We start from the raw sequence: 18,560 nt of genomic DNA, 5'->3' as shown, positions 1-18,560 counted from the left end.
TCTAGGGGTTTTGCTAGAAAAATGGCAGCTTTAAGTTCCATAAAACAGTCAGTGTTATAGGGTTTACACAAATTTTATCCTGTTTTTTTTTGGAGTAATTTTTGTTTAATTAACATATTATGAACGTATTTATTTATTTAAATGACCATAGAGTCTAGGGTACAATAAAGCAAATATTTATTAAAAAAAACAACTTTAAAATCATACGCTTTTAAATATAATGAAAACTGAAAAAAAATATAATTAATTTTCTGTCTTTAATGAAGGCATTAGTCGCTTCAATATGTGAGAGCTTTGATGACATCGACCTCGTGTGCAACACTGATATTTTGAAGTATTCTAAGTTGGATAACATTGAGGGTAGGTGTGGTTTATATTTTTATATTTACATAGTGTTTAGGCGATGGATCCTAGAAGGGTTATTTATTATGGGGTCGGGGTTCTATAGAAACTGTATGTGAATTTTAATGAGAGAGTTAACGCATGTGCCAAGTTATATGTTATGTAATACGTTCTCAGTCTTTTATTACTAAAATCAAAATAGAACAATTTGTAACCTCAGTGTGTAAGGCGGAATTAATGCAACCAAGAATGAAAATATTTAGATAATGTGAATAACCTGATCAAACTTTAGACGAATTTGTAGCAGGTGGATGTCTATTATTTTATAGGTGCTCTGGATTAAATAGCAACAATATAAAATCTATTTTTATTTAATATTGAAATTTGTATCAAAAAAAGTTTTGCATCCATAATTTTAAACAATTTGTTTTGCAATACTATGTTTTTCTTTTCTTAATGTATTGCTTTCTATTTATAGCGCAGCACGTCATGACGAAGGCAAGCAGTTATCTCCCCTAGGGCGACGTGATATTCTAGCATGCGGTAAATTCGTGGGGTAATTTGTAGGTTTGGGTTAGCTCCCCGCTAAACTGTCAGACTCTTCTCGGGTCACGAACGGTCGATGGGCCATCGGTCGATGAGGCCGTCAGTCGATGGCGTCAGTGAACGACTGAGCTGCCTCTCACCGTCACTAGCCGTCGTGTCACGGGTGTGGGGTCGGACATGCCAGAACCCAACCCTCCGCTCGCGTCCCATATGCCAGCATCAAAGGGGAGTAATTACCCGATTGTTATTGCTCGACACGAGTTACTTAACCTAGTACGAAAATTGTCTCCCTTCAATGCAACACGCTGAGAAGAGAAAAAAAAACAACCCCGAACTGGATTGATCTTTCTTTTATTGGCATTGATTCCATGTTATAGAGAATGTTCTAGAACAGAGACTTAAAAACCTGGAGGAGACAGGTAGATGTTTTCTCTCTGGCCATATGTTCATCAACTCGCGTCGTTTGATTGGCTGTCTTGAAGCGCCTGTTCTCAACACGTGGTACCCGTCTCTGCTCCGCGTGGCGTCATTCACCGGTGCGCTGTGAAAATACCCCAACTGCTCCGTTAAACAGACCACAGTTTAACCTTGTTAACATTCAAATTGTGTTTCTCTACCTTGAGTTAGATCGATATAAAGAAGGTAGCGAGGAAAAAAAAAACGAAAAAAAAAATTCTAAGCACGCTCGTCAGGTCTTACGTCATAATTCATCGCCATATTGGCAGGGGTTACCTGTCTGGGAGGAACTTCAAAGATAGATAACACGCGGACCACTGGTCGCGCCATCACGCGACTGCTTTGTTCGACCGCTGCTCGGCAATCGACCGACTATTGTTCCGCATCGACCTAAAAAAGGAGGCAGGAAGGCGATTAGTGCGAGTGAATTGTGTTTTCAAACGGTGAAGAGTTGATAAGACCAGCGTCGGACGGATCGTTAGCATGTGATGCCCGCCCCACCTGGAGTGTAGGCAGGTGTTCCAGATTTCACTTCAGGTAAGTTTTAACAACTTCATACCTCCCCATCCCTCACCCTCTCCCCCATGGCCTGTTAGATCACATGGACTCGCGACCACTAGGGATTATTCACCAAGGACATATAAATATACACAATATATATATGAATATATATATATATATACGAATATATATATATATATATATATATATATATATATATATATATATATATATATATATATATATATATATATATATATATATATATATATATATATATATATATATATATATATACGAATATATATATATATATATATATATATATATATATATATATATATATATATATATATATATATATATATATATATATATATATATATATATATATATATATATATATATATATATATAAAGTATATTCAGTATATTACAATTAAAACAGCTGTGTTTTGCTCTACACAATTGTACATTCTGAATAATTAAGTTTGAGTACAGTTATTTATAAAGTTTAGCCTTAAGATTTGTGCTTTTTATATGTGACGTGTTCGGTAAGACTCTGATTGTTAGGGTGAAGCTTGTTTGGACATATATATTGAACAAGGCATAGTAGTAGATCATAATGTATTCTATGGTAGAACTTTATAAACGTATTGCATGATATAGCAGATATTGTAATGTAGTTGGTTGTATGATAGAAAGGTACTAGGTCTTTAATTAACTTTGGCCTAGACAGATGCGTCACCTGTATTTATGCCACCCCCCCCCCCCCCCCCCCCTCTTCCAGTTGTAAGGTAAACTAAGCTGCTGCCTGATAAAAGCCAAATGTTAGATGATTGTGAGATTGTGATGTTTTGTAGTTTTGGCTTATTTTAGTACAATATATAGTTTTTTAACCCTATTTTTCTGTTTAAAATCATTTCAAAATAACCTTATCCAGCAATGATTGTGGGTTTTTTTTTTAAAAATACTTTTATGTTCATTTTAAAACAAGTAAAGCAATCCAACTCATTTACATACTTTTAAACAAAGTGGTTAACAGTGTTCTCGCAAGGAAATAATTAAGCTCACACAGGTTATTACAAAATCCAATTGAAGATGGATTTACAATTTCATACTTATAAAAAAAAAACAGGCTGCTAAAACTATGAATTTCATAGGTACTTTATAATTAGTTCTTTTTTTATAACATATCAATTGATGGTGTCTTACAAACAACTTCTAAAAATATGCATTTAATTAAGCTTTTGGTTTCCAATTTAAACTACAGTTAAATGATAATTTTTAAAATATAAAAATTAGATAAAAGTTCGAATAAAAATGTAACATATTTGTTTGAAAATTTAAAACTTGTACATAGCTTGTTTATTTTGTTATCCTATACCTTTCCTGTATTTCTAACGCTTTTTAAAAAAAGTATTTGATTTTTTCCCTTGCTTAAGTTAATGTGAATTATAAAATGGGAAATAACTTTATTTGTTCTTGGATGAACAAAGGTTAACGTAACAAATCCAAAAAGATAAAGAAAAGAAGGCTTAAATCAAACTGAGGCAGCGGCCTATATGGCGTATAAAACGTAATAGTTATTTGTTTTGGAGCAAATTCCATCCACTTTACAGTAAAGAACGACGATGAAGAATGCAAATTAATATTAATATTTTATGAAAAAAATCTTCTGTTTTGACATAACAATATGTCTAATATTATTTAACAACGATTTCATGCCATATTATATTGATTATTGAAAAGGAATATATATATATATATATATATATATATATATATATATATATATATATATATATATATATATATATATATCGCTATATCATTTGTTTTTATGATATAAACCTTTGGTTTCAATGGAAGAAGATTTGAGGATTTGACTGGTAAAAACATGGGAAATGGTTTGAAGATTTCCCATGTTTGAATAATAAATGCATACGCAGGATTATGCAAATGACGTTCAGAAATCCACGTCAAGCATTTCGTGGGCAGAATTTATGATATTCCCATGGCTTTCACAGGTCTGCTTAGGGCGGTCAAGGGCCTGTCTTACCTCGGGTTTCTGTTCTACATTCCGACGTGGAAATCTTGTTTATATCGGGATTCAAATATTTTGTGAGCGATTTAAGTTTGTGGGTACCCACTGTGTATTGAAGCCTCTCGAATCTGGGAGCGATTTAAGTTTGATGGTACCCATTGTGTGTAGAAGCCCATCATATTTGGGAGCCATTCAAGTATGTGGGTACCTATAATGTCAGTTAGCCCGTCCCCATTAATCCCGACCCCTTTAACATCGACCTCCTCAAATACCGACCCCCCAGGACTTATCCCTCAATACGGACCCCTAAATATTGAGCTCCGACAAGGACCCCATGAACACTAATCCCTCTAGCACTGATCCCCTCAACAATGACTAATTCAACACCGACCCCTTTAATTACACCCCCCCCCCCATCCTCGCCCCTCTCAACACTAGACTTAGTCCTGAACGTGCCAGACAATACACAGCATCAAAGTTGACATAGCCACCACATCACAGTCCCACCAGCAACACATGCAAATAAAACCAATTGATTGGTCTCCCTTCTACTTTTCTCCTCGACTTTTAAATATACGACCACACAATAATGGCTTTTGGTCGATCAGACAGGCTATACGGTCAATCATTCATTTACATCTATAGGTCTACACGCACAATCATTAATTTACATCTATAGGTCTACAGGCACAATCATTCATTTACATCTATAGGTCTACACGCACAATCATTCATTTACATCTATAGGTCTACACGCACAATCATTCATTTACATCTATAGACCTTCACGCACAATCATTAATTTACATCTATAGGCCTACACGCACAATCATCAATTTACATCTCTAGGTCTACACGCACAATCATCAATTTACATCTATAGGTCTACACGCACAATCATAAATTTACATCTATTGGGCATACACACAATCATTAGTTTACATTTATAGATATACACGCACAATCATTAATTTACAGTTTCTGGCTTACACTTACAATAATTAACTGAAATCTAGTCAACTCGTAAAAGTATTCATTTACATCATCTACTAATATAAAAAGCATTATTACCTAGCCTATTTGTTTTACCAAAAAACTCTCTCTACTTGATGTCTAGAAGCACAATAATAAAACCCACGATCACTGAGTCAGGTAGATACCAAAACAAGGGCTGGTGACAGTAATGTCACTGAAGGGGGATATCAACTTATATATAATATATATATATATATATATATATATATATATATATATATATATATATATATATATATATATATATACACATATATACATATATACATATATATATATATATATATATATATATATATATATATATATATATATATATATATATATATATATATATACAGAGAGAGAGAGAGAAATATATACATTTATTTTTTTTAAATTAATAAACGGGGTGCACTGAACCCTACCAAAAGGCTCCCCACACACCCCCATACCACACACACACACACACACACACACACACACACACACACACAATCCTACCATATATCACATTTTAAAATATAAGTATTCACTATCATTTGAAAAATATTTCAAGACAAAATGTAAAATTTAAATTATATGCGTTTGAAATACTAGAGAACGGAAGCTAATGGTCAATAGCTTTCATAAAAATCCCCCCAGCTTAGCGGTGGCTGGATTTTAATCCCGCCACAAACCCCAGGATCAATAGTTCGGGTTAGGGTTGATCTTGAAACAAAATTATAGGCCAAACTATCGATGTGGCCAGATAAATTATCATGTCCGTGGCCGAAAATCTGTAGCTCGATACATTTAGATTGGTAAATTAAAGTCTGGGGTCTGCTGCTTCAGTCCTTGACATACATTCGGCTTTAGGGGGAGGGAGGGAGGGGGCGGTGATTAAGAAGAGAGATTTTAAAAAGAGTTATAAATAGAAAATACCACTATTTTCTCAAGCAACACGAACCATATATATATATATATATATATATATATATATATATATATATATATATATATATATATACTAAAGGTCTAACCTCCTAACCATTACTCCATTTTGTAGTTTAATTTGTCTTCTCATGAGTCTGTTATCTGTCTGTCTGGTGTGTCTGGCTTTAAAATTGTGCTAGTTTTGTTATTGTCGATCTGTTCTCTACCGTGGTATTGTTACTGTAGCCCCAGTCCGTCAAGAGTAAGACCGACTGTTTAATATCAGCATCTTTCAAGCTTCTGGATAAAATATGTCTGTAGGGTACGGAGCGTGTGAAACGTGTAATGTAGAAACAGCTTCAAGAAAGTTTAAAAATTACCAGCGAAAATGTATAAACCGCTAGTAACCTCAGATGTGACGGTGTGGTCGAGTGGTAAAGCATTCGACTGTTAATCCGAAAGTCTCGAGTCCGGGTACCACACTATCTCATTATATGAAGAGCTCACAGAAACATATGAACTCTACTTCACCTGTCCCATAGGCCGCCAGGCCCATGTTTGAAAATAATTATTTTTCATCATCCATATGAAAAACATATATACGATCGATAATGTAACGCGCAATTTAAAAAGAAAAACATAGTAATTTTCTTAATCTCATTATCATTTTAGCAGCTTTACCTTTATAATTTATTTTCATGGGCTATGGTAATTATGTTAGCGATACCATTATAAATTGGCTCGCTTTATCATCATTACCTCAGTAACTCTACCCACAGAAGTATGGTAACGATACCATCATAAAATCAGTAGCCATACCATCATAATTTCCCCAGCCATACAATTACAGAGATGAGTCTACTTTGATGTGACAGGAGTTATCTCGAGAAAAAGTTAAGTGTTATGACGTCACGGACTCCACCATAAACCGGAAATGACCAATCGATTGGTCAGACTTGGGGGAAAGGGCGAATGACTTTTTCGGCAGAATACAGGGTCTACGTCACAAAAAAAAAGTCTAGCAAATACAAGATCTATCTCAGACAAAAGTCTAATAGATTTTATGGTCTAGGTAATACAAAAAAGTCTAGTAGAATTCATGAGCAAAATTACACAAAAAAGACTGCAGTCTAAATATACCAAGTAGACCCTCTACGTCACTCAAACATGGTTTTTAATAAAGCTTCAGTATTGCACGCGCAACTGGCATTAACCAAACATATAATTAATTTTCGATACAAAATCAATCAATGAGATAATTATATTATTGATTTTCGTCTTTCTTTTTTTTTTAAATACCGAGCATAGCGTTACACTTTAATTAAGTTTACTTAACTTTTAAAAAGTATGCAAAGGAAATTAAATTAAATGGCTTACGTAATTTGAGTATATATATATATATATATATATATATATATATATATATATATATATATATATATATATATATATATATATATATATATAAAGTGACCTAGTCACTAAGTAGTGGTGGTTGTTAAAGCCCCCACACCGCTGTGCTAAGACTATTGCCTCTAATGACTTGTAGTTTGCCTATCTGCGTTCCGCGTTATTAAAACCCAATCCCTTTTGGTGCAGAAACTTGATGCAGCCCGTAATGATCGTAAAATTCAATAAGTGATCTAGGTCGCGGCCGTCCACAAATTATTCCTCGGCTGAATCAATAGACGGCCAGCTCACTGGTGACAGATTACAGCGCTGAATCTGACGTCTTGGTAAGAAAAACCGATCTGCAAGCAATGGAGTCTAATGCGGTTTGTTGACATGAAATATTTGGGTTGTTTCCCTTGTCTGGTAGGGGAGACAAGCAACTCAAAAGAAATGTTAGCTATAATTTATTTATTTTTAAATTAAATAGAAATTTTTAAAAATAATTTCAACGTGTAATTTTTAACACGTTTATTCAGATTTGAAACCGGATGTAATTTTTGAGTCGAAGCAGTTTATTTTACGCGTCGCCGGCAGAATTTATTACAGAACGTCTGCTAAAAATAAATAAAAAATCGATAATGGATTATTGGGGTCTGGTGATGAAATCGATTGAATCATTTCTCACTTTCAAAGTGTTAGGAGCAACAGGACTTAAGGCATTCAAAGCTGAGAACAGTTTCAGCAGGTTGTGCAGATTTTCTCGTTTGGGCAGAATCTGTTGATAATACATTCAATCGATTGGCGATGTAATTTTGAAAGCAATCAGGCAACCAAGTAACGCCTGAAGACATTGTTATAACGTCTAGTGTTCCGATTGAACACTCCTAGTGACACACACCTGAGACCCCACCACCCTCTTCGTCTTTATTGGATTGTGTGTGAAAGTGAGTTTTATATATATATATATATATATATATATATATATATATATATATATATATAGATATATATATATATATATATATATATATATAGTCAGAGGTTATCATAGAACATTTTCGGTCTGACAACATGACACGAATATCGCATTAACCCGCCCCCTTCCTTGTTTCACGGTGATAAAGCTCCACTCTTCCGTTAAGTATTTAGAATTGTTTCTAAAATTGGCATGTTTGTCATTAATTAACAAAAAAGCTGTATCCCCATGCATCTCTTACCTCGAGTTGCAGATGGTCAAAAGAGTCAGACCATCTCCAAACCCTACCCTCCGTTGATGTGTTAGTATTTATGTACAACCTGTAAACTCTGAACATCTGTAGTGTTGATCTTTTCATGTGATGTAACGTAACATGAGGGGATGGTTAGCTTGAAACTTATAACATTTTTCATCGAGGCTTTCTTAATCATTGGGCCTCTAAAATTTCATATCAAAGCTGTCTGGATCCTTTGACCCCTAGAGTTTCATTTCGAGGCTGTCTGGATATTTGGACCCCTAGAATTTCATTTCGAGGCTGTAAGGGTCTTTGGACCTCTAGAATTTTCATCGAGGCTGTCTGGACCTTAAGAAGGTATCGATGAAATTTTTAGCTCAACGATACCAGTCCCTTGTTCTACGAACCATTTTTCATGTTTTTCCTTGTCTGATTACTGTAACGATTCCAGTGTACTTTATCTTCACGGCTACGATACGGGCGTTGATACAAACTGCGTTGTATGCTGCTTCACTCCCCTCTCCATACCCCCTATCCCCTTCTTCCCTCACACATGTAGGACATCACTGTAGTACACTCTGATGCTACCCCCCCCCCCCTCACACATGTAGAACATCACTGTAGTACACTCTGATGTTACCCCCCCCCCCCTCACACATGTAGAACATCACTGTAGTACACTCTGATGCTACCCCTCCCCCTCCCTCACACATGTAGAACATCACTGTAGTACACTCTGATGCTACCCCCCCCCCTTCCCACACACATGTAGAACATCACTGTAGTACACTCTGATGTACAAGCGGCTGGGCCTAGTGAAAGTACAGTTACACTTTCCGGCCATGGCGATCAAAACGGCAGGTGAGGTGAAGTAGAGTTCAATGATTATTTGACCACGGTACGTGAAATAAAAACAAGATCTTTTAGTCACGGATACCGAGCCGAGTCCGGGATCTGAACTTGATACCTTCAAGTAGTTGTCGTGCGCTCTATAGCTTGTCCATGCCATTTTGAGTCCATTCTTGACCACAAAAACTCTACTACGTCTATCCTATTTGTCTGGTCTATACATCGTCTCCCCCCCCCCCCCTACCACCACCACCTACCCACACATCGGTATACCAATTCATGTGAGTCAGTCTACAACTGTATCGATTAGTTGTTGCACATTCTCCCGCCAGACGACTCGTAGAAATCCGCCTCATATTTGAGCCGAGGTGTAAAGAAAGCTCTGGCTTACTGCCCCTGACAGCGCACTCTACTCTCGTGATTTCTCGGCCCGACGAGACTTGGGCCTCGAGACTTGGTGGCGCTGCATCGACCGTTCAACGTACATCCAATCAATGAGTTCCTCGCCTGGGGTGGGGGTAAGGGTGGGGGAGGTGGGGGAAGCTAAGATATGACGTCACTTTTATTTATAACGCACCCCCATCTTACATACCCAACCCAATGTTTATTTTTCTCCCACCCCTCTTGATATCTTGATCAGCCGATACGCATGTAGTGCGATGATCCAATCAGAACTCACTAGCCAGCTACTCTCTAACCTTTTAGTCTCCGTAGCAGCTAAACTCTCTCTTAGAGAGTAAATACAAGCTGCATACTCAGTAAGCTTTAAGAAAACAAAAATCTTAAACCTAAGTTGACGCATTCAAAACGCGATCTAAGTCTGCATTTACTGAAGGCGAACAGACGAACAAACCTTTGTAATTATAGTGATCTACCTTTCTCCTACCTTTAATTAAACCCAATATGATGCGATGCGGGTGCTTTTTTTTTTGCTTTGAGTAAATCACCTTGCGATGTTTTTTTTTCTTTCGCTACAAGTATAAAAGCAAATAGCATTAGGTTCTAGAAGATTTGTCAATCAATAGAGTAGAATTTATTTTGAGGGCGAAACAGGATAATAAGTAAAGAGATGAAGGGAGGTAAGTCGATAAAAAATATGCGGGGCGTATGTGTAAAGGGAAGCAACTGAGGAATTAGAACTAGTGCCGGCAGTCTTCAAGGTAAATTTTCTTAGTGGGTTTTTTACTTGAGGGGTGAAGCTAGTCCCATATAAAGGTTGCTGTAAGGATTAAAGGAAACCTCAGGTAATGTAATAGAACAGGAGACCTTAAGATTAGATCTAGCCAGCGATTGATATTACAGGCAGCAAGATATAACCCTGTCAGTTATAGATATACCAGCCATTTATATAGATGTACTAACCAGCTATATATATATATATATATATATATATATATATATATATATATATATATATATATATATATATATATATATATAACAGTAGCAATAGATATCCCAGCCAGATATATCATTGTCAGCTTTAGATATACAAACCAACCATAGATATATCAGCCAGCGATGGATTTTCCAGGCAGCTATAGATATTCTAATGAGACTTAAATATCGCACTCAGTCATAGATATCCCATTCAGACATAGATATCCCATTCAGACATAGATATCCCATTCAGACATAGATATCCCATTCAGACATAGATATCCCATTCAGACATAGATATCCCATTCAGACATAGATATCCCATTCAGACATAGATATCCCATTCAGAAATAGATATCCCAGCCAGACATAGATATCCCATTCAGACATAGATATCCCATTCAGACATAGATATCCCATTCAGACATAGATATCCCATCCAGACACAGATATCCCAGCCAGACGTAGATATCCCATTCAGACATAGATATCCCATTCAGACATAGATATCCCATCCAGACATAGATATCCCATTCAGACATAGATATCCCAGCCAGACATAGATATCCCATTCAGACATAGATATCCCATCCAGACATAGATATCCCATTCAGACATAGATATCCCATTCAGACATAGATATCCCAGCCAGACATAGAAGTACCATTCAGACATAGATATCCCATTCAGACATAGATATCCCAGCCAGACATAGAAGTCCCATTCAGACATAGATATCCCATTCAGACATAGATATCCCATTCAGACTTACATATCCCTTGCGTCTTCCTATCTAAGTAGAATAAAAAATCCAATGTTAGGCACTATCTAAACTACTACATTTACATGTACACACAAATTCCCGTTCCGTCTGTGGGCGTAGTTGCCCACTTGAAACCCACCGAATCGTCGTACGCCTGCTCCCACCGTTTAACCATAACAAATCTAATTCCAGGACGCTTGCAGCAGTTCTAAGAGTACAATTAAATTAAGGTAATTTGAGTACTGGCAGGTTTTTTAAAAAGCCTGGCAGAAATTTGCATCCCTCATTGGCCAGAATATTCCAGAATATTCCCACTGCTGTGTTTGCTGGAGATCGCAGGGACTCGGTGAAATAAGTACACATCTTGGTGTGTTGTGTACTAACACAGGATCGGCTAATGGAGAAAGGGGAAGATAACTTTGAAGGCATATATAAGGTAGATAACTGTGTGAATTAATGGCTGAGTTAGTAACCTTTTTAACAAAAAAAGGGGGGAGGGGGTGGATGATGATAAATTGATCATAACTTCTAGGAAAGAAAAGTAGACAACTGTGTAAAAATTGTATTTTACTAACGCTATACAAATTGATTAATAAAAAAACACCACTTCACCCACTCCTCACCATTCCTTGCCGGACTGAAGGACTAGAACGCACCCCCCCCCCCTAATGCCGCCCCAACTAATGAGTAATCACTGATTCTTTTAATAAAAGTGAAAAACTAAGACTCCGTTTCCCTCCCCTCTCACCCCCTGCCGCCCCAACCAAATAATGAACAGTCCCCTAACAGAAAGAACTAAGCCTCTCACCCCCCCCCCCCCCGCCCTCAACCCCAGCCAAACCGAAAGTACGAAGCCCGCCTTATTAAATCAATGTATATCTTCCAAGTCTCACATCTACCCAACAATCTTGGCAACGGTACCTTGACTACTTCCGGTCACGTTGCTATGACTACATTACTTCATTACCTCCCCTCTCTTATTCGATCAACTCCTTTCTATTTACTTCCCTTCTTAAACTTCTGAAAGACGTTTATTTTTTGTATTTGATCCTTGCAAGGGCCGCCGATTTGACGGAGTATTCCAACACCCGTCCAAGTCAGGCACCAAATATTTAGTTTACAATTTATGCACCCTCGCTGTTCGCGGTAACCGAGAAAGCCCTACTGCGTTTTAAGCAGAAATATTTTTTTAAAGTGTTTTTTTTTCCGGACTTCAAAAACAAACAAATAAAAAAGACTTTTTAAGGAAAGTATGTTTAAGAAGGGGGTAGAATAAATGTTATTTCAAAACAGGAATGGGTCGGCTGACAGAATTGTAATGATGTTCATGTTGATGATAGCTGTGGTCAGTGTTTCTACCATGCATCTCTTCCTGGGGCGGAGACCCTCCCCCCCCCTCGAAGAAAGTCTACCGCGCTCCCCTCCCCGTAACGAAATGAAATTTATATAGAAAACATACTTTTGCCAGTGTCCGCCCCCCCCCCCCACCGGAAAATGTTGTCCGAACCCCCCTCCCTCCCAATATATATGTGTGTGTGCATGTGTGTGTCTGTGTTTATGGGCCGGCTGAATCAAAATACTCTAACCAACTCAAAAGCGCTTCAAGTGTAACTCTCCTAACAGTTTCCTTCTCCCTATCCACCCCCCCCCCCACCAGTCAGTGGTTTAATTAATAGCCCTTTCTCCCCGTCCCGAGATGTTCTATAACTTCGCTCTAGACGTGAAAACGATCCGTCAAAGAGTGCCGAAGCTTCTGGACACAGCTTGATCTACGGGTATGAACACAGCATAAAAAATATTCGTTTCCTGGGGAGGTTGTGGTGATCTGTGCTCTGATCCGATATTTTCTGGATATGTTGGGATCGAATGTACGCATGGAGAGTGGGAATGTGGGCTGTGGAGGGGAGGGGAAGATTTATTGGCGATTTGTTTTTACAAAGTTATGGGGAACAAAATACTGGAGTTGGCGATGGTTGGGGTTATGTTTCTGGGAGAGATTTCTATTCGATGGGGCGGTCATATGGGGGAGTTGGTGGTAGCTTTAGGGAGTGGGAGGAGTAGGTGGTATCTTTGGGGAGTGGGAGGAGTTGGTGCTATCTTTGGGGAGTGGGAGGAGTTGGTGGTATCTTTGGGGAGTGGGAGGAGTTGGTGGTATCTTTGGGGAGTGGGAGGAGTTGGTGGTATCTTTGGGGAATGGGAGGAGTTGGTGGTATCTTTGGGGAGTGGGAGAGGTTGGTGTCTTTAGGGAATGGGAGGAGTTGCTGGTATCTTTAGGGAGTGGGAGGAGTTGGTGGTATCTTTGGGGAGTGGGAGAGTTTGGTGGTATCTTTGGGGAGTGGGAGGAGTTGGTGGTATCTTTGGGGAGTGGGAGAGGTTGGTGGTATCTTTGGGGAGTGGGAGGAGTTGGTGGTATCTTAAGGGAGTGGGAGGAGTTGGTGGTATCTTTGGGGAGTGGGAGGAGTTGGTGGTATCTAGGGAGTGGGACTAGTTGGTGGTATCTTTAGGGAGTGGGAGGAGTTGGTGGTATATTTGGGGAGTGGGAGGAGTTTATAGTATCCGGAACTGAGTAGAGATTATGGTGGTTAATTTGGGGCAAGCTAAAACCAATCAGTGTTGAATTTCTTTAATCAATAGGTTTGGCCAGATCAGTCAAATGTTGGCTATATCAGTCAAATGTTGGCCAAAATCAGCCAAATGTTGGCCAGATAATTTATTGGAAAATCAATTTTTTTACCAATGTCATCAATGGTGAACAATACCATCAAATATTTACAAGTGAAATTAACTGTTTTCAGTACCATCTAATATTGACCACTTTTCGCTGACTAGATCCTAGGTTAAAAATAATCCTAGACAAGACATATTCCAATGAAGATGGTAATATATTTAAATCCTCAAACGGTTTTACTCAGGCTGGTCATTGTACTCCAATGTACACCATTTCACTAACGCACTGTTCAAACAAATTCTGAGTGGTGTTAAAATAGTCTTGATCAATACTGGCGTATATTTGATCTATCGATTACCTTCCTTTACAATTTTAGTGACGGTGATTGATTTTATAAAAGCATCAGCTATGTGGAGTGAGGCAAACTGCATCTGAATTAGAAAGGTATGGACGGTCAAAGTGTGAAGGTTGCTTCATGGACGGCCAGATTTGAAGGGTATTTGAGGGACGGCCAACGTAGACGGCCAACGTGTGAAGGTTGCTTGATGGACGGCCAGATTTGAAGGGTATTTGATGAACGACCTTCACGTGAAGTTTGTTTGATAGACGGCCAACACGTGAGAGATGTTTTTTTATAGACGGCCACCACGCGAGGGTTGTTTTTTTTTATAGACGGCCAACACGTAAAGATTGTATGATGAACGGCCAAAACCTGAAGGTTGTTTTGTTTTTATAGACGGCCAACATGTGAAGACAGTTTAATAGACGGCCAACATGTAAAGACAGTTTGATGGACGGCCAACACCTGAAGGTTGTTTTGTTTTTATTGACGGCCAACATGTGAAGACAGTGTAATAGACGGCCAACATGTGAAGACAGTTTAATAGACGGCCAACATGTAAAGACAGTTTGATGGACGGCCAACACCTGAAGGTTGTTTTGTTTTTATAGACGGCCAACATGTGAAGACAGTGTAATAGACGGCCAACATGTAAAGACAGTTTAATAGACGGCCAACATTTAAAGACAGTTTGATGGACGGCCAACACGTGAAGGTTGTTTTTTCTATAGACGGCCACCACACGAGGGTTGTTTTTTTTTATAGACGGCCAACATGTGAATATAGTTTGATGGACGGCCAGTACTGAAGGCATTTAATTGATGACCAACTCACAAAGACCATGACACTTCCTGATCGCCCAACTAGGATAAAAAAATCGTTACAGCTGTCAAATTGTAAAGAGGTAAATTTCTGATGAAAGGCCAGTACAGAAAAACCTTTTTCGTTGGACGGTCAAGATTTATAGACCAAGTCTGACCAAGACAGACCATTTGCTTGATGGACGGCCAAAACATAAGATTAAGACACTTTACTCGATAAACGATTGTAGTGTACAGACAGAATTGGCACATTTGTCCATCGGTAGATGTTGTTACAGAATGGATACAGCAGGAAGCTTTCACTAATAGATTCACCAACAATCCACATTCAATGGGTGCATGGATCCATCAACATTCCATATTCAATGGATGCGTGGATCCACCAACAATCCACCACTCTTTTTCAACGGATGCATGAATCCACCGACAATCCAATTTCAATGAATGCATGGATCCATCAACAATCCACCACCTTCAATGGATGCATGGATCTACCAACAATCCACTACTTTCAATGGATGCGTGGATCTACCAACAATCCACCACCCCTGCATTAGAATAGACCTATGTCCTGTAGTTTCTCTTAAGGATCTACCCCCCCTCCCACTATCAAAGCTTCTCTTTGTTTCATCTTCCCATTACCACAGTGTACTTCTCTGTGATCTGTCTTACACAGTGAATCAATAGACGGTTGCTGTAGTACCATCAGGCAGCACTGTTAGAGTGGATTGATTTTTGGCCTATTAGTCAAGTAGCCTCGTTTTGGTAATACGTGGGCGGAGGGGTACATGGTAAAAATTAACGATTGGTTTAGTAAAAGAATAATTAGATTTATTAACGACACATCTTAAAATGCGTGTTACCAGTGTGTTATTGTTACAGCCGTGTGTGTTGACACGTGTGGTAAAATAGCATCATTTGTCGTGTAATCAGATGAACATGTACTGCTTGAGCGTGTCCCTGCAAGGAGTCAGTCAATGAATAGTGCTTCACTCTATTCTGGGAAACGTTGGGGTGACGTGGCATAGTCTTCGTCTTATTCATTAATTACCCATGGGGAGCAAAGGGCACAAGCCACACCTCTCTACCGGACTCGGTTTTGGGCGTCTCTCTTTAAATGCGACCATGTAAGCCCGCCAGCCCTTGCTTCATCTTCTACTATCTTCCTCCAAGATTTCCTTGCCCGGCCTACTTTTCTCTTCTCACGTAGCATAGCACAGAAGACATCATTTCTTTCAGATGGACTCTACTTCATCTGCAGAAGTTCAGAAAGCTGTTGTCAGAATTTATTTCATAATTCTGTTTTTCGTGCTTCAACTGCTTGAAATTTACTCATCTACTGTATGGAAATCATGAAATCATATTTGTGGACATGCGACTGTCTAGATATAAATTCTCTGTTCGCTACATAGCCCAAAAAAGGTACACGAAGAAACGCCTGACGACGAAAGATGGAGGCTGAAGATGTGTCACACCTGAAGTCAGGATGAGAAAATGGCACAGGACAGAGGACTCTGGAGATCTTTGGTTGGCGGCCCATACCCCAGCAGGACAGAGGACTGGAGATCTTTGGTTGGCGGCCCATACCCCAGCAGGACAGAGGACTCTGGAGATCTTTGGTTGGTGGTCCATACCCCAGCAGGACAGAGGACTCTGGAGATCTTTGGTTGGTGGTCCATACCCCAGCAGGACAGAGGACTCTGGAGATCTTTGGTTGGTGGTCCATACCCCAGCAGGACAGAGGACTCTGGAGATCTTAGGTTGTCTAGATCTAGTTTCTCTCTTCGCTAGACTGTCTAGATCTAGTTTTTCTGCTCTCTAGACTGTCTAAACTTTAAAAAATTTGGCAATAGCTGTCTCGACAAACTTTGCCTCAATCAAATTAAAAATCTGCCCGTGTGTAAATATTTGATGTGACGTTACAGCCTAGCCCGCCCCGAGACCGGGGCTTGACCAAACTCGACCCGACACATAGAATTGCAAACAATGGTCCGTCAGTCAACACCTCCCTCCCCCCGACACCCCTGGTCCCGTGCGGGGTGGGTAATTGGATAAACCCGCTGCCCACGTTAACCCTAACGTCTTCACACGGGGCTAAGTTTGAACCGTCTTGGATACTGTTGCACATCAAGGGAGAATATTTACGTCAAAACCGGACTTGAATGAATGTCTCCAGTGGGTTTAGACTAGGATGGGTTTTTTTACCAGCGGAGTCAGTTCCCCAATATGTGTTGAACATGACATATCATTTACTGGGCTTACTGGTCTTTCGTTTACACCACGATTGCGATGTATGGGGCTTGATGATCAGTAAATGTAGGTGAAGTGGAGTTTATCTTCGTCTATGAACAGATATGAAGTTGTATTTTTCCATGACATGAACTGAATAGAGCTGAGTCTATTGTTATTTATTTGTCCGTTTTATTACCTTTTCCCGTTTGTGTCTAAAACACACAGCGCAGATAAAATTGAGGAATAGTGTGGACGAACTCAAGGATGTCCTACAGATTCGAACCCATGACTCGAGACTTTCGGGTTAACTCAACCATCCGACCACGCCATTCTTCCGTTTGAGTTATTGTTATTCCAACATTTCAAATTCACGACTTTCTGTGTAGAAAAAAAAATAGTCGTAATTGTGTATAAACATTCCATCAAATAAACCCTGATATAAATAAACGCAGTTCTATAATTATCAAACAAGAAATCCAATAGATGGCTATATTTGTTCAAGGCATCTATCACAGGAATATAGATTCACGCTGAAATTATCTCCCCCCCCCCCCCCACTCACCCCTCACCCCCTGACCCCATGCAACACACCCTCGGCACAATTGATAAGCGGAGGTCATGATAACCTTAGCGGTTTTATCGAAGAACGGTCGCAGTGGCTACCGTGGGCAGACATGGGCAGAGAGAGTGGGCAGAAAGAAGGCAGAGTGAGGGCTGACAGTGTGGACATTAAGTAAGGGCAGAGAGTGCGGGCAGAGTGTGGGCAGCTTGTACAAAGAGTAAGGACAGAGAGTTTTCACAGAAAATACTAGCTCCACCCCCACCCCTCTATTGTCACGTTGTCACAAAAAGCTAGCACCTCCCCACCTCTACAAAAGATCATTACAAACTTCAAACACCATAACTCCCTATAACTTCACTTTCAACAGAAACTACATATTGTATCAGTTTCATTTTAGATCAATACAAAACTTATCCAGTCCACCCCCCCCCCCCCTCCACCCTGCACATGGACAGCAAAGTCCTACAATCAAAGCTACCACAGACTCGTACACTGGGTCAAGTCACTGACCAAATCCTATT

The 18,560-nt window shown here is 39.1% G+C and overlaps 1 protein-coding gene across 1 annotated transcript in view; it reads left to right on the top strand.

Annotated features, from left to right (window-relative positions):
* Positions 1–1,732: 1,732 nt before the first annotated feature.
* The window catches only part of LOC131947781 (potassium/sodium hyperpolarization-activated cyclic nucleotide-gated channel 4), a 200,287-nt gene continuing 183,459 nt past the window's right edge, over positions 1,733–18,560 (top strand). Inside the window, exon 1 of the mRNA XM_059309087.1 lies at positions 1,733–1,881. The gene's annotated coding sequence lies outside the window, so the exon portion shown is untranslated. The remainder of the gene's footprint in view (positions 1,882–18,560) is intronic.

Source organism: Physella acuta, unplaced genomic scaffold (assembly GCF_028476545.2).
Source record: "Physella acuta isolate Inbredline_101_S28 unplaced genomic scaffold, ASM2847654v3 ptg000607l, whole genome shotgun sequence".
NCBI lineage: Eukaryota > Metazoa > Mollusca > Gastropoda > Physidae > Physella > Physella acuta.
The sequence above is the reverse complement of the archived record's forward strand: the minus strand, read 5'-3'. Positions and strand labels throughout refer to the sequence as shown.